The sequence below is a fragment of the Rissa tridactyla genome, chromosome 3 (genome assembly GCF_028500815.1).
Source record: "Rissa tridactyla isolate bRisTri1 chromosome 3, bRisTri1.patW.cur.20221130, whole genome shotgun sequence".
NCBI classification, from domain to species: Eukaryota; Metazoa; Chordata; class Aves; order Charadriiformes; family Laridae; genus Rissa; species Rissa tridactyla.
The window spans coordinates 93,745,094-93,764,093 of NC_071468.1; the positions used below are offsets into that span (position 1 = coordinate 93,745,094).

At 38.6% G+C, this 19,000-nt stretch overlaps 1 protein-coding gene across 1 annotated transcript in view; it reads right to left on the minus strand.

Annotated features, from left to right (window-relative positions):
- Positions 1-19,000, minus strand: part of RIMS1 (regulating synaptic membrane exocytosis 1) — a 339,034-nt gene that overhangs the window by 155,972 nt on the left and 164,062 nt on the right. The window lies entirely within an intron of this gene.

Here is a 19,000-nt window from a genome sequence, read left to right on the forward strand (position 1 = left end):
AACCTGTGTTATGATTTAAATTATAGCAAATTGAAAACAATATAGCCTAATTATATAAAACCAAACCCACATAATAATGCGTTTCTTTGGACCTCTGATTTTTCATGAATTGCACCTCAGAATCAGTTGTGCACTCTGGCTGGTTTTGACTTTGCCCAGTCGTCTTCCAAGAATGGACCCCAGTGCATCACATTCACAGCCCTCCTCCTCCTCCCACCCTCTCCGTAACAAACACACAGGACTACAGCTAACGACGACATGAGAGAATACTCCACAGAACAGGCACTTAGCTATAGTTAAGGACAGAACAGTCAACCACACTCAATAATCTGTGTCGTTGATCAATACTGTGACAATGGGTACCGTACAGAAGGACAAACACAGGAGCTGGTAAAGGGTAACAGGGCACCAGGCAAAACAGCCACACAAATAGAGCAAATAGCGCCAACAGCAGATAGGGGGTTGAAATCTTTCATTGTGCTTGGAACCAACTTATATACTATGTACATCGAGAATAAACCTGTGAATTACAGTAGTCTGGAAGTTATGAGCCCATCGGGCCAAGGAGGGGAACCGTGGGTAGGGTTTGGGAGAAAATGCAGAAGAGCGTAACACCACAGAGAGTATATGTGAATTCATGAAAAGCTAAGGAAACCACAGTTTGACTTAATATATTACAGCTGTAAAAGGCAGAGCTGGTAGCAAAAAACCTAACAACTTCACTGGCAGTTGTCTGTGATAGAGGACCGATGCCACTTCGCACTCCAAGAAGTAAAAGGACGAGGCAGGAATTGCAAGAGGAAGAATATGGGGCAGTGCAATTCAGAGCTCAACTTCCTTTACAAAGAGGAAGGGTGCAGGTGACATTGGGAAGGACCCAGGAGAATGAGGCAGGCTAGAACAGATCCAACGGAAGGGTAAATGTGAGACTGATACAGCAGGAACATGTCTGACGTACTTCTGCGCTAGCACTATTTTTAAACGGAATATACCCGTGAGCTCTGAACCTGGGCATTTTTTTATCCCTTTGGGCGTTGCCACAGTGTACCAACAAAAATGCAACAGCGTCATCAGAAATGAGAATGACAACTCTTTCTATCGGTCTATTGCAACTACAGCAGTCTGTAAAAGCTTGATCTGAAATAACCAAGAGATATTTTTGAATTTTATCTGAGAAGAAGATGATTCTGCCCTTTAGCTTAGAATGCCTTTAAACACAAGAACAAACAAAACCCTCACCAAACCAAAATCTAAACTATCACTTTAGGTTAGTTTTAGACCCTGAAGGACATACAGTCACCTCTCACCGAGGTTTATATCCATACCTGCACTCCAGGCGTTTTTCACCCTCACTTTGGCACAGAACTTTTGAAATTTGAAATTTTTGAAATTTGAAATTTGTTAGTGGAACAGATTCATAATACTGCTTTTTGACTTCACAAGTGATTTTTCTTTCAAATCTTTAAATTATTATGTCCCAGAGTTAGCTTTCATTATGGAACAACTCCTCACATGCTTTCCTAACAACGTTCCTACAAACTCTACCGATCATTTAAAAGACACACGGTAAAAAAACTACTTTATCATTGAAGTCAGATACTTATTGCCAATACTGTCTGCACTCTTGATATGCTCTATGTCTTCAGAAAAGGTATTTTATTTATTATTCACACTTTAGGCAATACATCTTCACTATCTTACTTTAGAAAACACATCTCTAACACTAGTTAGATCAATACTTTTACTACCACACAGGCATCCAACAGAAGCCCCAACAAAGTGGGCTTCTAGCAAGGAAGAAAATACACATTTACATGAAGAATTTATTATTTTTAACTCTTTTTCTACAAATATTTAGATGCTGATTATGAAATACAAGTCGCACCACTCTATAATCTGTAAAATCTTTAATAGCTTACCATCTACATGATCATATGCACAAGCTTATTTTTAAACAGCTTATTATTATCATATGCATAACCACACAAGGCAGCTTGCAGTTGCATTAGCTACTGCAGTTCTTCAATTTTAGAGAGCTTAACTTCCCATTAAAGATCTTTCAGTTTTATTTTTAGCATCATTCCTTGCACCTTCATAGACTTCAAAACTGCAACAAGAACAACAATAAATTCACAAACCAGACTGCCACCCGAAGTGCTGGTGAAAAGCCGGGCCCTGTGGCACAGACCTCTCCAGTTTTCAGTAATGGACTCAACAGTAACACCAAAAACCAACTCTGTCCTGCGTGTGCTACTCTGCCACAGGCAAGACACAACACACTTTGCCTCCATGTTTCGCAGCTATTTGCTCAGCAATAGAGAAATGTTCAGGCAGGAATAAATGTCAGCTCCAGCTCGCAGAAGTGTGTGTCCAAGCACTCAAAGACATTTCTGCTCTTGACCCCAGTGCTCTGTGCTCTCTTTTCCTTTCTTTCTTCCCCAGTTTCAGCTTCTATGTCCAAGTTTCCTTGCTACTCTTCCTCCTGGTTATTGCATATCCGTGACCACTTGATTCATGCATCTAGCGTCCTTCCCCACCAAGTTCCTGCTGTAGCAAGATCCTCTCATACGTCTTCTGCCTTGGCTCCTACCTGCTAAACTTCCTTTCTCACCATCTACCCACCCTTTGCTGCCTTTCTTCCCAGTCCATTTTGTTGCCATCTCCCATCTTCTATGTCCTCCTGATTCTGGCTCTCGTTTACTCTCTTTAGGTTATGTATTTTAATCCCTCCTTCCTCTCACTCCCCTCAATAACAAGCTACATCCTCACAACTCCATTCCCCCCACACATAAACCTTTAGCTTTCTGTCCCTTTCACCCCTCCGAACTGTTCTGCACTTTGGTAAATTCCAAGCCCTCAGTTACATCCACCCTGGCTGGACATGGCCACCATCCTTTCACCCTCTGCTTTCAGAAGCTGAGAACAGGAACTGCACCGCAAACGGGGCTGTACTGAGCTGGGGCATAGCTGATATGCCGGGAATGCATAAAGGTAGCTTTCAGATCAAAATTCTTGACTGAAAGTGACATGTCTACAAGTTGGTGAATATTCTAAAGCCGCAAAAATGCATGAACTGGGAGGAAAAAACAAAAAAGTTCACGTTCCTGAAATATTACTTAATTTTTAAATTCCGGTTAAAATTCAGTATGAAACAGACCACTGGTATGCCGACTTTTGGTTGAATCTACAACTGTAAAAAGGGTTTTACAACAGAAAGTGTCAGTTAAACTACATTCATAAAATAGAATATACAAATAAGGCATAAAGGAACAAAATCCACGAATAAGCTTAAAAAATATTTTATGCCAGCAACACTGACCCAAGGGTCTTGACATCTGCAGTTAAGTGCTCCGTTACAGCTATACTTCTAAAAATAATTTCTCCTTGATCATCCTATGTTACTGCTGCTTCTTTACTTAACACCTTTTTATGCCATTCTGGGGTACTGCCATACCCCAGAACTGACTATTTGTTTAATTACACAAAATAATTTCACTGAACTAGTATTACAGAGATCCAGGAATAGGTAAATAACATGCAAAAACTTAGTCTGAGAGCACAGTTTCAGAATTTCAGGTTTTCTCAAAAAAAACCCAAACACCACAACTCAAACCCCTATACACAGAGTACTCTCTCCACTGGTAAAAGTAACTAAAAATAACTAAGCAAAATAAGACAAATGTAAGACATTATGAAGATGAAAAAACAACTTTTCTAAGGAGTAAATAATTGATTTACAGGCTTAAGCTGCTTTCAAACACTTCTTAAACAAAGCTTTAAATACAAAGCCATGAAAATCTTAAAAATAACAAGCCCCAATGAAAATATACATTTACTGTACCATTATTTTTGTACATTAGGGATACATTTTTTAAACATACAAAGATGTATTTCAATTTAAACCGTATTATTAAAGATGCATTTGCAGTTATAATGCAAGATTTACTTAAGACTAATGGAGTGAAACAAGTATATATTTATAAAACCTTTTTTCCTGAGGGAATAATTAAAAAGTTGTATCCTGCCAGCAATGAAATATTTTTCCTATTAACATGCTGCTGCTCAATTACTTTACTCTTGGACGCAGATAGATGTAATCATAAATCTACTTTACAAGACATAAATGTGTTGAGGTTTTTTTCCTCAAAAAGTCTTTTGCAGTCTTCCATCAAATTTGCAGATGGATTGTAAAACTCTAATAATTGCCTTTGTTTTTATATCCGAAACACACATGCCTTCCAAATAACGGGAAAGCAAAATTCACACCACCAAAAAAACATTTTCTCTAAAAATACTTCATCTTCAGCAGCACTACCCATACCAAAAGCTAATGCCGGGATACTCCGATTTCGAGTGAAGTCCTGCTAAGCTGAGAAGTGCTGGGAATTGCCTCTCTCTTGCCTCTCTCACAAAGGCAAAACATGCACAAAATATGAGAAAGTTCATTAATGCGTATGACCAGTCGTGTTGATTTCCAAAGTGTCTTGAATACCAGAGATAAAATACCTCAAGATGTTTCCCCAAATCCACCTAGACTGTGTTCGGGGACTACTGATATTCAGCAAAGAACACGCTTCTGGTGTTTTGATCAAATCCAGATGCACTAGATAAGCAGCAGATACTTAAAACACGAAGCAGACAGTCTAATGATAAGAGTCAGTCAGCCCATGTTAGGCACTTAATTGAGCCTAACATGTAGCTGCTAATTAATAAAGCAGTTCTATCACGCAACTAGGAGTTGTAGACAATTATTTTCAGAGACTACACCTAAAATTAAGACACAAATTGGCTTCCTATGTAGTCAGACTAGACCTCTCTAATTAACACACGCAGCAGCCATTTACATATTTACCTTTGTTAATTTTTGGGATCAAATATAGCCTGCATTAAACAGACAACAAAGCTTATCAAAGACCTGAAACATCCTCTGTTACATCTTCCACAGTTCCCATGGAACTGGATGAGTATCTCATGGAAATAAGTCTGACAAGGTAAAAATCAATAGAAGAGACATATCTACCTACAGAAAGTTACAACAAACGTAAAGAAACTCCATGTACCAACTTGATTGCTTTCCTTCTTCATAGCCTGCGTTTTCACGTGTTAGAAGACCACCCTACATGCTATTGGTAAATGTCTTCCGCACACTGTTATTGCCATCAAAAACACCTGGCTGCTGTTACAGATGTGACAGGTCACATCCTTAAGCAAGAAAGTACTCCTATGCCCAAGGAGAAAAAAAAAGATGCTAATCATTTTATCATGTCAGAAAAACAACGTATGTTTAAATTATTATAGTCAAGCTGTAACTAAGCACATAAAGAAAAAACACGAGTCCCCTGGCTTGGCAGACGTCCCTCAAATCTAGGTGGCAAGCAGAGCATTCAAAAGCTAGCTATTGCCTATTTTTACAGAAAGCTTCACAAAAATGCTCATTATCTCCTTGCTCTCGAATCAACCCACTTCAGGTGCCTACAGTTAAGAACTTAAATCCTTGCAGAAGGAGGTCTGTGTTTTAGTATTTTTGCAGTTCAAGGACAGGCTGGCTCATGCGGTATGTGGGAAGAATGCACCACATGACTGTGAAGTTTAGGTTTTATTTTGTACAGAAAATATATAATTGTATTGAGTTATCTGCTGGCACGTGTCCTAAACACTGAGTGCTAACATACTGTAACATTCCAAAGTTCAATAAAGCCTAGTACTCCATACAAGTGACAATTTACATATATATAATAATCATATTTGGAGTACAGACCTGGCACGCATGCCTGTGACCCCTATAGCTCCCAAAGATAGGGCCAGCCTCTCAAATCATTCCCTCAATTCAATATTTATTTAGGCATTTTAATGTAATGAGATATAAAATTGCTTTTCTATATCTTAATTAAATTTCTGAGTAACAGAAAATCATTGAAAAAGGGTCTACGGAGCTTTAGATGTAGATAACTGACAACCTAGGCTTATCCAGCACACACTGCAAATAAATGTTTATTCCTTACATTTGTGTTTAGAAGATAAAGACATTTAATACTTTCTCTCACACAAAATGAACACTTGGGCATTGTATTTTGAAACAAACCCTTTAGTTTAAATATCTTTTTTAAAGTGGTAGATACATTGTGAGCGCAGTGCAGGTTGCAATGCTAATTGATATTTGCAAATCAGAAATAATTTGGCAAGGAAGTAGTGGACTCATGAAATACTATTTTGACTGTTAAGGACACTAGTATTAAACTAAATCTAGTAAAAAGGAAAATCTATTTGACTTCTCCCTTAGCTACTATTGCAAAGTTGTTTCTTTAGAAGAGCTTGCAAATTCACAATTATTTTCCATTTTGCAAAGGAGTGATTAGTCAGTGGCTGATTACTAAAAACTCTTTCAATATATTCTTTTTATCTGGGTGCAAGGTGAATTTTCTGTGGAATGTTTAAAATAGAACATGAGTTTCTTATCCAGATACTTATTTAGCAAAGACTTTTTTGATTTTATGGATTGTGATTTTTTTTTAATGAGGATTACGGTTTACACATACACTCTTTTATAAGAAAATATTGCATTTGCATTCGTTGATGGCTTAAGAAGGTTTTTCAAAAGGTATACTTGCAAAAGACCTTCCAACACAAAAACAGTTGGGCCTATTTGTATGTTCACAAGGTGATCGTCTTGCCTTATAAATTACTGAAAGCAAAGATTACTAATCTAGCCAATGGAAGCTTGAAGCCAAAAATTATGACCTATTCAGTCAAGTAACAAACCGAGGATTTGTGAATGTTTCTGAAAATTTTAATATGGACACAAGGAATGTAGCAAGGAAGCTGTTGTAAATTTACTGAATCTCCATGAGCCAACATTATTTAGTTCCTTCACTCAAAGACCAAGAGCGTTAAAGTGTTCATCAACCCTTTCCAGAGAGATGCTTATTTTTATCTCTAAATGCCTTATTGCAGCCACCTGAGTCCAAGCATATACATGATCCACAAAGCTCACTAAGGGATGGCTCTCAGAAGCATGTTCTGTAAGGTCTTCAGAAACTGTGTTTCAAGTGCTAAGGAATCCAGAGAGACTTAAGAGATGTAAAATACTACGTAAGATGCATGAACTTCCATTAATATGAAAAGTTCCTTTAAAAGCTTTATTAAAAATATTTTGTTGAGGATACCAGAAAAAAAGTGGTTAGCACTACCAAGAATTTCAAATCAGCAGGCAAATATTTTAATTGATTTTTGATACTGTGGTATCCAAAGATTTAAGAAAAATTTTGTTGTCTCAGGGCTAGTTCCAAGTGCTGATTTTGCTGGCTTTGATGACTCTCTTGAGTGGAAGCTAATTCTGTAGACGGATGCATGGAGATATCTTTTTTGAAATTTAGAACTTTTTTGAACAAATTTATTATTCCTATTTAATTCCAATTCAATACTGACACTAACTTGTTTTCACAGTTTTATTCTGAGTTCCTGTTTCGTATAATTAACACTATTTTAGCTTTGGCATGATTTCTTGATAATACTTTTGTCAGTATATGATGAAATTTGCAAAACATATAACAAGTTATCTCAAAGAGTCACATGGGCTCGTAATTTTGGAGACGTGGATACATAGCTTCCCTGTACACTAAAAAGCCTGAGCAGCTCTTAATAACTTTTCTGCTGTTCTGAAGGAATTCCCAGCACTTCAAGTATGCCATGCTGTTCTCCGGCCTAACACAATTTTTCCTTCCTGTGGTTTTTTGGGGTTTTTTTGTTTGGTTGGTTGGTTGGTTTGATTGCCTTTTACGGAGAGATGAGAGAAGGTATTTTAAAAAGCCCACATAGACAAAATAGCTTTCAGTTGTTGTGTGTGTTCGTGGCTTGTTTTTTGTTTTATTTTGGTTTGGTTTGTTGGTTTTGTTTGGGGTTGTTTGTTTTTTTTTTTCCCATGGACATATAAAACCAATTGAGTAGATGCTAATTGCAAAAGAATGTAATATTTTCATTTTGGTCTCTTTTTTTATTTTTCCCCTGACAATTTTAAAAAAGATTCAGTTGAATATCTTTTATCTTAATTTTTATTAAAGACTGATTTATGAACAATTATAATTCAAAATCAAAGCTGGAAATAAATTCTTTTCAAACCTCAGGGTGCTTATATACTACATGGTACTAGACAATAGATGGGAATTTTAACATGGATAAGCATACCAGAAAAAAATGTAAGGCTGTGAAATACTAGCCCACACCTTAGAAATCACATGGACACAATGCCCAGTGAGGTATCACTGCCCTGGTAGCACCCACTGCAAATAAGTTGATGAAAATGGGCTGTGCCCAGAGAGGCTTCTTTGAACATACATTTTCTCCTACTATGGTGAAAGAAAAAAGACATTTCTCCTCAGATATAGGAGGTAATACATGGTGTTCTTAAACACGCTGGTAGAAACAGCAGCAATTGGCACAAGGCTTCTCATTATCCACAGGACCACAGAAATGGGAAAGGAGACAGTAAGTCAGCCTTTCTGTTGATTGTCCAACATACAACAGGCCAATCATGCAGACCTCACAAGTCACTTGAGAAATTGCAAGCATATTATATTTCATAACGTTATGATTTCATTTTCATGAAAATGGAGGGAAATAATTTATCTCAAATATTACAATGAAAAGAAAAGTCTCAGGAGGAAAAAAAAAAAAAAAGCTCTCGGTTGTCCTGATCTTTAGGACTGTAGAAGGAACTCACAGAATCATAGACTGGTTTGGGTTGGAAGGGACCTTAAAGATCATCTAGCTCCAACCCCCCTGCCACGGGCAGGGACACCTCCCACTAGACCAGGCTGCTCAAAGCCCCATCCAGCCTGGTCATGAACACCTCCAGGGATGGGGCACCCACAACTTCTCTGGGCAACCTGCTCTAGTGTCTCACTATCCTCACAGTAAAGAATTTCTTCCTAATATCTAACCTAAATCTACCCTCTTTCAGTTTAAAACCGTTACCCCTCGTCCTATCATTACACTCCCTGACAAAGCGTCCCTCCCCATCTCTCCTGTAGGCCCCCTTCAGGTACTGGAAGGCTGCAATGAGGCTCCCCAGAGCCTTCTCTTCTCCAGGCTGAACAACCCCAGCTCTCTCAGCCTGTCTTCATAGGAGAGGTGCTCCAGCCCTCTGATCATCTTTGTAGCTCTCCTTTGGACTCGCTCCAACAAGTCCATCTCCTTTTTATGTTGGGGGTCTCAGAGCTGGGGTCTCACAAAAGCAGAGTAGAGGGGGAGAATCACCTCCCTTGACCTGCTGGTCAATATAGCAGATTAAATTCTCTGTATCGTGATTAAAGAGAAAAGCACTTCAGCAGTACCATGGTGGGGACCTACTCCAGAGCACCAAAAGAGGAAGATAAGCCTGGCAAGGTTTGGGTTGGGCTTTTTTTGTAAAAAAACATCAGAATCCTCCATTATGCTGCATTTGAAGATAATGAGAGGTTTTATAGGCTTTCATTTCTTCAGAGAGGAATATGGCAGAAAGAATCCTTGCAGTGCAGTCAGAGATCACTGACACTAGGAAAGCAATGAGCAAAAGGACCTTTGGAGCTTTGCTTCCCACCAGCAGAGAGGAAATAGTTAAGAATATGAAAGGGAATAAACTTTGTAATCTTTAAAAATGGAAGGAAGCTGAGCAGAAGAAGAACCCAAAACCTTTATTAAAAAAAAAAAACAAACAAAAGAAACCACAAACCCAAAAAAGCCCAATCACCAAAACAAAAACAAAACACCGCAACCTTAGAGAAAGTAAGGAAGCAGCCATGACAGCAAAAGGAGCCCAGCAATCATGTAAGCATTTGAAAAAATAACACCAACATCAGAAGCCCACCAACAAGCTCAATACAGAGAAGGAGAAATGCAGTCAAAGACCTACCAGCTAAGTCATAAATGTTTCATTTTCTAGAAGGTGAACAATCAATGGTAAGCGTCCTGTGAGTGAGTAACTTACAGTGATACAGTACTAGGAAGCATACAAGACAAAATTAGAAACATACAAATTCAATGCAAACAGCAAAGAATTGAGATGACTCTGCAAATATTTAGTCCCTAGTACTTAGTATCTAGTACCAAGTACTTGCTATTCTAGAACACTATGGAAAGAATCTGCTACCATTTGGATGCATCAGCCAGTGATACCAAGGCAGCTAAGTTTTAAAAAACAAATAAGTTCTCCTAAAAACAAGCTCAAGTCAATAAACTCATAGCAACAAGTTAACAGTGTTTGTAGCATAAAAATTAGATGTTATGCCAAAGTAGGAAGAGGTCAGACTGTCTAGATATATTTTACGCTAAGGCTAATTCACTTCATCCCAGAGTACTTCTAGACCTGTCTGAAGCTATCTTATTGCCAGGAACAATTATTTCTTGAGAATTAGTGGAGTAAGGATGAAGTTGCATAAAACTGGGAAAGGACAAACACAGCACATATTTTTAAAAGTGAGGGGAGGGAAAGAGGGGTTAAAAAGTATAGACCAGTCAGCTTAGTATCAATTCCTGAAAAAATGTTACACCAAAAAAAAAAAATCACCTTCAAAATAGTAAGAAGTGTCAATAATAAATTAACTCAATTTCTCTTCCTACCACTGCAGCAAGATAGGTAACAAACAGCAGATGCCAGGTATCTTCATTTGAGCAGGACTTTTGTTTATGAGCATGCCATGTTAGAGTCACACCACAAAAAAAGTCTAAATAGAACTAGTATAAGGGGAAAAACTATTTAGAAAGTGTATTCTAAAAAAAAAAAAAATTGGTAACAAAAAACCCCAAAGTATTCATTAAGCGGCGTCTGGCATGTTTGTCTGAGATATAGTAATAGTCAACATTCACATTACCATTGTAGATAATAAAACAGAAACATATTATATTTGTAGGTGACTTGACCTCAAGGAGAAAGGAATGGCTAGTTATAGAAGACCAGGACTGGACTTCAAAGCTATCCTGACAAATTGGAAAAATGAACCGGATAAAAGAGCACCCAGTTCAAAGTGGATATGGAAATGGCTCTGCACACCAGGATAAACAAGTGTAGAAAAAGGAAAAAGAAGTCAACCACTTAAGGACTAGCTGTGCAGAAGATGATGAGGTGGACAAGAAATGGCCTCAAGTTGCGCCAGGGAAGGTTTAGATTGGATATTAGGAAAAATTTTTACACTGAAAGAGTTATTAAGCATTGGCACAGGCTGCCTAGGGAAGTGGTTGAGGCACCATCCCTGGAGGTTTTTAAAAGACGGGTAGACATAGTGCTTAGAGATATGGTTTAGTGATGGTTTTTGTCAGTGCTGGGCTGATGGTTGGACTAGATGATGTAAAAGGTCCCTTCCAACCTAGACAATTCTATGATTCTATGTACTCTGTCACAGTAGTAATAGGAGAGTACAGCATACAAGCCTGGCTCCTCTCTGAAAACCATTACCCTTGTAGTGGACGATATAGCAGGGCTGGCCAGAGGCCAGGCTCTGGTGCCTTGCCTACTGCTTGCCACCGAATACCTCCACAGGTCAAACTGGTGAAGAATTTAAGGTTTTGTTGTTGTTGTTGTCTTCATTTTGCTTTACTCACATCATGGTTCGTCTTCTGGGCACCTTGGCACCTAACCAACGCCCTGACGTGACAGTGACCTTGATGACACCTCAGTCTCTCTGATTCTCTCCTTGCAGCACGCAGTTTAATTTTCACAGTGGAATATTTAGCTTAACTGAAGTGTGGTTATGGGGGAGAGATAAGTTAAATTTCATGGACAGAGAGACACAGATGGTCTGGTTTAATAGTCCTTTATAACTCTACAGTCCATTACAGAAAAAAGTCAAATGCTCTCAGGAGAGACCAGAACTGGACCAGGGAATGTGGGGCTAGTGTGATTTTAAAATATCTTTTAGTTCTCCCAGTTCCATGCTATTCTAAAGCCTAGAGACATGCTGCTGTATGCCATTGCCCACAGCACAGCCCTGAATATCCGCAACACAGGGTGTCACAGCTCTGTACTTCTCAATCCCAACCCTACTTCACCTTCTTCATCTACTTATACCAAGATGTGCAAGAGGTCTCTGGAAGGCAGTTTACGGCTACCTACCACAGTGAGTACCCCAAAGAAGAAACAGGGGTTTACTTTCTTTATGTAGCTATAAAAAACTTCTTAAGCATTAGAAAGAGTGCAAGGCTTTGATCTTAACCAAAGCATTTTTCCAGTCTTATCCTTTAAACTCCATGCAAAGCTAAGGCTGCTTGTTGTCTCTTCCCCTTAGCAGCATTTTGTTGTCCTGATATTCCTGCTGCTGTTTCAGTGCCACCTCTGTTCTGATTGCTGCTCAACCCCATTTTCTCCAACACTTCTCTCCAGATTCTGCCCTCAGTATGCTCTTATTCTCCTCTAAGCTCTGCTAAAAGAAATGTATTTCACACATGGATTTCTTAAAATATGTTAACTAACACAGCTGTAATATTTGAGAGGATAAAACCTCTTTCATGACTTATTCTATCAGACAATCTTTAGGATTAATTCTTCTGGTAAAAAAGCCTACTTTTCAAAAATGACTTTTACAGACAGTGTTAACTACTTAGATATAAGATTTTAAAGATCTATGTTATTCTCAGCACACTGCATAATCCCCAAGAAATTTGCAATTATCAATTCTTCCTCTCACTTTCCCCTGTGATCCTTTAGTGATTTAGCCGAGGACCTTATTCCAAATACAGACAGTTTTTTTTTTCCCCCCTAAGGAAAGGGATGATGTCCTTCCCTGATTCAGAAAGTGCAATGCATCAGTATGATGATGCAGAGATAACATACATAATAACCACAACTGTACATTTATTATAAACGGTATATTATTCTAAACAAACATATTCTTGTTCTGTTTACATGGGTTCGATGATTTTTTCCCCCAAAATAATATGCAAAAATAAAAGTAACAGAATCATATTCCATTCTGAACTTGTTAAAGCTACTAACAATAGCACAATTAGGGAATCAAGGACACATCAATTGTATTCTGCCAAAGAGAAATAATACACAGGACTGATTATTTGTTTCCTGAAGTAAATTTACAAATTCTTTATCCATTACTTCTCCAATATGCAAAATAGTCATAATGCAATCAGAATATTATTACTTTTCAGAAACACATTTACATTTTGATGTGTGCTTTCAAAATATAGATTTCTGTTTAAAAACTCATGCCACATAGCATCACTAATGTCAAATTATATTTGACACATGAGCTTTCAAAGTATAAACATAACTGAAACACAGACTTACAAGCAAAATGGTTCCTTATTCCCTGCTTAAGCTGAATATTTGCTACAATTAATACTTTACATTCAGAGGACACATCTCCACTCAAACTGTACAGTTAAAGAAACCTGTTTACAGAGAGATATATTTTAAAAAAATACAAAATATAAAAATATATCTAAAACCTCAGTACTGTATAGCCACTTGTTTACCTGACCCTGAATGCAACGTATGGAGCAGAAACTGAAGAAACCCAGCAAACATAGCAGCATCAGCAAAAGAATGGTTAAAAAAGCACAACTGGCATCTAGTAGGTTGCTGAATTCCAGCCTGCAACTCTGGCAAAACCGTAATGCAAGCAAAAATCCACTTCGGTGTGAAGGAGACGATATAAAAGAAGTCCCTAAGGTCCTTGCGTTCTGATTCCAAGCCAGATTATTCTGCAGCGTCAAACATTCAACACCGGTGACACCAAACAGGGCTACGAGAGCTCTTGTCATCAAAACAAATCTCTGCAGTGTAGTGCAAGCATCGATTACTGCATTAGTTCATACACGCTTACTGCAATGACAAGGAGTTTCAGTCTCTACAAGGAGTTAATGGTTTTAGGAATCCAGAATTAACAATCCTCAGGAAACAAGATAGGGGAAAAAATGATCCTTCCTCTATGGACAGAACATGAAAGAAGTTTCTTAGCGCTTTAAAGCCAACAGTAGACACCAGCTCAGGTACCAATCAATACTACTGCTGCAATTATTATTTATATTCAGCAGTGGTGCACTGAACAAGTTTTAATGACCTGCATAAGTGAAACAACTGTGTAAAGCAAAAGTGGCTGGTTTAAGTTATGTAAAACTTCGCAAGCTGTACATTTACTTCTGGCACGCTGAAAACACAATGGTCTTTCAAAAAATTTACCGTTTCTTACGAATTATTTGTGATTTAATACTTTTCTTACATAACAGATGTGTGTATGGAAATGTAATTTTATATAAGAAAAATGTATTCTAAATTTAAACATGGAAGTAACACTTTGTATTCCAAATTACATATTCAAGATAAAAGAGAAATCAGAACCTGTATACTAGCATATTTGGGAAAGCCAGGTAGGTGATTAGAGAATCACAGCTAATAAAATTTGCTAATGAATTTAATCTAATTTAATCACATCGAAACCGTACAACAATATAACTCTTCCTTTGGCAGAGACTTCCTCTGTAAAAATGTGTTTCTCTGCAGCATATCTAGATACTGCAGAACTTCAAAAATATAAAAAACCTGCCTGTTTAGAAACCAAAACGTGAGAAAACAAAGCACGATGAACTAACCTATTTAAATTTCCATTCAGAGAGAAGCTTATAAGGGATAAAATATAAATAATTAAGTTAACGAGAGCTTACAGTTCTTTCATCTTTAGTAGTATATAAACCTACTAGTAATAATTAAAATATACTTTTAATCAAGTTGTATCCCTGTAATTCTGGCTCATGTGATCAAAACCAAGGTACTGAATGCTGCCTTTCACACACTGTCTCACTTGTCAGTCAACAGCAAGAGCCACGGCTGACAACCCCGGCCACTGCTGACTTTCATTGTCCCCAGTGGCACAGTATTAGCAGAAAGACAATACAACTGTCTACATCTGCTTTTTTCACTGACATGTCCTCAATGGGAGATGATTCTGTGGAAGAGGAAAATCTCCAGGCTTCACTTACTCCAAGAGATAGTGATCATCTGGCATCTACTGACCAGGGAACATACGCCCAGCTTTCTCCTACAGCTGGAGAACATTTCTTGCAAAATGCCAAGGGCCCGGCGCTTCCACAGCATATCGGCTCTCCCACTGATCCTTATGCACTTCTCCTTGAAGGACCTCCTCCTGTTCTGCCAGGGCTAGCATTGAGAGCTTTACTTCATTTTCAGAACATACCTCACGTGGATCCTGAATTCTCTCCTCCCTTTGCAGCACATATTAAATAAGGCAGGGGATTTTCCCACAACCCAACTCAAGAGATGAAAAATATTTACTCCCTGGAACCTCAGAACGTTTAAAAGAGACTGCACTGTATGGGGCTTATTTTCTGACTTTTAAAAAATGTTCTTGTCATTCCCATAGCATGCACGTGTTTGTGAAAAAAAACTAACAAACCGTTCTCCCAAACGCATTTAGAAAGGTTGTTTGTGCCCCATGGTGGTGTTGAAGCTCTCACTGCCTCCCATTCCCCTATGTGCCAGATACGCATCAGATATCCTTTCTAGCTCCCCCAAAAGCCCATCTGACCATTTGAGAATCAAATGCTGATAGCTGGTTTATCTACTTTTACATACATTAATAGCAGCAAGGCTACTGGAAACTGACTGGAAATCTGGTTACAATTCTGTTGTCCTAGTAAAAATACATAATTCAGTTATAGCACACTTTCGCCTTTGCTTTGGATAACATTGCCTGTGCAGCCTTAGGAGGTTTTTACCCTTGCAAATTATTTTACTGACACTATCCTCTGAGGGACACTGTACTGTGCAACTGACACTAAGATTCTGACCAACATGTTTTAGCTCCTTCATAATCTTCCTGCTAATAATTGTTGTAATCTTAAACCATGTTTGATACTCCTGCATTTATAAAACTTTCTATGATCATTAGAAAAGAATGACATTGAACAATGTCACACAGATATCCAACTTTACCAGTTTTCAAGTTTTAAGAAGTAAAATTCCAAGCATTAAATGCAGTATTCATTTTTATACCTGGGTGCAAACGCAGCTTTCCTCCCAACCAAAAGTTTTACAACACTTTTTTTGAAACAAGAAAGCCAGAGAATGGTCCCAAGTATTAATTCAGTAGCACAGAAAAAGCAATTAAAGGAAAGAAAACTATGCTTTAAGTTGGAATTTAATTTAGTAAATGAGAGAAACAACTGAAAAAATCCATGTTATGGTCTCCAGACCTCAAAGACAAGTTACAATGGAGAAGAGATTAGAATACAATTGTAGGAGTCTTAGATACAATATTGGGTATCGTATGTGTCATTTCATACTGTAGCCCTGTCTGATCCACTTTGAAAGGTCCTGGCTATTGTGGGAGATTCTCAGTGACTGGAAAAGGCAAATCATAAAATAGAATCATAGAATTGCTGAGGTTGGAAGGGACCTTTAAGATCATCAAGTCCAACCTTTAACCTACCCTGACAAAAGCCACTTCTAAACCATGTCCCTAAGTGCCCCATCTACCCTTTTTTTAAACACCTCCAGGGATGGTGAATCCACCACCTCCCTGGGCAGCCTATTCCAATGTTTAATAACCCTTTCAGTGAAAAAATGTTTCCTAATATCCAATCTAAACCTCCCCTGACATAACTTGAACCCGTTTCCTCTCGTTCTGTCACTCCTCTCTTAAGGAAGACAAGAAAAAGGGCCCGTGAAACTACAGACTGGGAAGGCTAACCTGACTCCATGGGAAGGTTATGGAGCAAATCCTTCTGGAAGGCAGTCCTGAGCACATGAAGACCAAGGTGGTGACTGGGAACTGCCGGTATAGCTTTATCAAAAGCAAATCATGCCTGACCAATATGATTGCTGGATCTGCAGACAAGGGAGAGGAGCAGATGTTGTTTACCGTAACTGTAGCAAGGCTTTGAACCAAGTCTCCCACAATATCTTTGTAGCAGAATTGGAGAGATACGGATTGATTGGTGAACTACAAGGTGGGTGGAAAACTGACATAACCACTTGATTCAAGTGATGGTCAAACAACTGAAGTTCAATGGGTGGTGAAATGTTAGATACGTGAAAAAGTATCAAAACAAATTTTTATGGGGAGGAATCAAGCGTTTCCTTTGCTCAGCTAGCAGCACTCCAGAACACACAATGCTCTCCTGGGATCATAGAAAACGTGGGTGTAGCCTTTGTCTGTGCATCCAGAATCAAACTCAGTAGAGAAAACATACTTGCTTCTGATAGACATAAGCGCCGAGTTTGGCTGACACTGAGCTAATTAAAACACTTCTCTGTGCACTTGTGCAACAGAAGTGCACCTCCTCTTCAGTAAAGCATTGCCTAGTGAAGAGGGATAAGCATTTTTCAGATTCTCTGGCAAACTACTTATAACTTTGCAAAGACAATCATTGACTATTTACAAGAGAAAGACTTTTATATATAAAAATACAAATACATATGCACACATACAGAAGTGGTTTTCTTTTCAACAGATTGACATAGCTCAGCCTGTCATTTCTCATAACTACTGAGAAAAATTAGAGGTTAAGAACTGAGACGACTGTGGTGAAAAAGACACATAGCTCCTAAAAGGAATGTTTGCCCTCAAACACCCATCAAACTTGTTAGAGCTCATCAATGTTCCTTTCCATTCAGGCATGAGCATATTCTGTTTACATTTTTGGCCAGCTGGCAAGAAACAAAAGCACCAAAGCAGAAATGATGTAGTCACATCAACAGAGGGACAAACTGGAGCTATTAAGTTTTGCCTTTTATTTAGCTTGGGCTAAATCAATGTCATGCTGTCGTTACTCCACAGCATTTAGTTCCAACCTCGGTCCGAGCCAATCAGTTCTAAGTGGAATTGAAGTAACTTGGCATCTGCCTGAAAAACACAATGCAAACACACACATCACAGCAGGCTACAGCGTGCCTCCCACTGGCGTCCCAGACAAGTGGCTTTACCACCTTGTTCTTAAATGACCTTAAGGGGAGTTTTACAAAACATCACCCACCATTTACAGCAGACTGGAAAACTGCTGGAAGACAGAGGGGCATTGCTGCACGACCAAATTATAGGAACCCCTTCAAGCAGACAGGTATGTAAGACCCAGTAAAGAAACACCCTGCTATCTATTGCTCCTTGATCCATTGTTTCCAAGTTCCATTGCCAATTGTTTTCTACTGTGCTGCCACCAATATTCTGTTTCCTCATCCCCCATCTCTGATGACTTCAGTGTTCTTGACTCATCCAAGGAAGATGATAATGACAGCGAAATTGGAAAAAGACAAGAAGAATGCCCACACTAGAAAGCCGACAGTGGGCCTTCAATCCTATAGATGTCGTGGCGGACATCTTTGCTATCCAACCTTCATGATCGAGTAATTTTGCAATGCATTTATCTGAGTTACTTCATCTATTAAAAAAGCCAGCACCTCCTCAGGCTGATAATTTTGATAACTGGCCTTGACTGAGGATCTACTGACATCAAGACAGAGAACATCAATGCTGTGCTGTCAGATTTACTGATGACTTCTGGACTTCCTCTGACATCACAGCTGATGAATCGACCTCTGTATGAAAAGAGATTTTGTGGAGCATTTTTCTTTGTGACAAGGTCAGTACTTCACAAATTAACTTACAACATCCACAAAAGATCTGTTGGATAGCCTTTTTTACAGCCAAAGGTGGTCTTCACCAAACCCTAATTAAAACAATTTGCTCAGCCACTCAATTGCTAACCAATGCCCAATACTTTCAGTGAAAAGGTAACTAATATGTAGACACTGACTTTTTGATTTACTGTCCAATAAAATCAAAATATTCTTTTTGTTCCCAACTTTAACTATTATTTCTGGTTGTTGTGTTAATGTCTCCACAGAGACATACTTCTCCCAACTCTCATGCCTTACAGCATGGTGGATGTGGAACACCCACGTTCAAAGTCTCTTCCCTGCTTGATGCAGAGTAAGCTGGGATGAAGCGATGGCACGACAGCACTACCTTTGACAGCCACGCTCAGGTGCAGGCTTGAACTCACA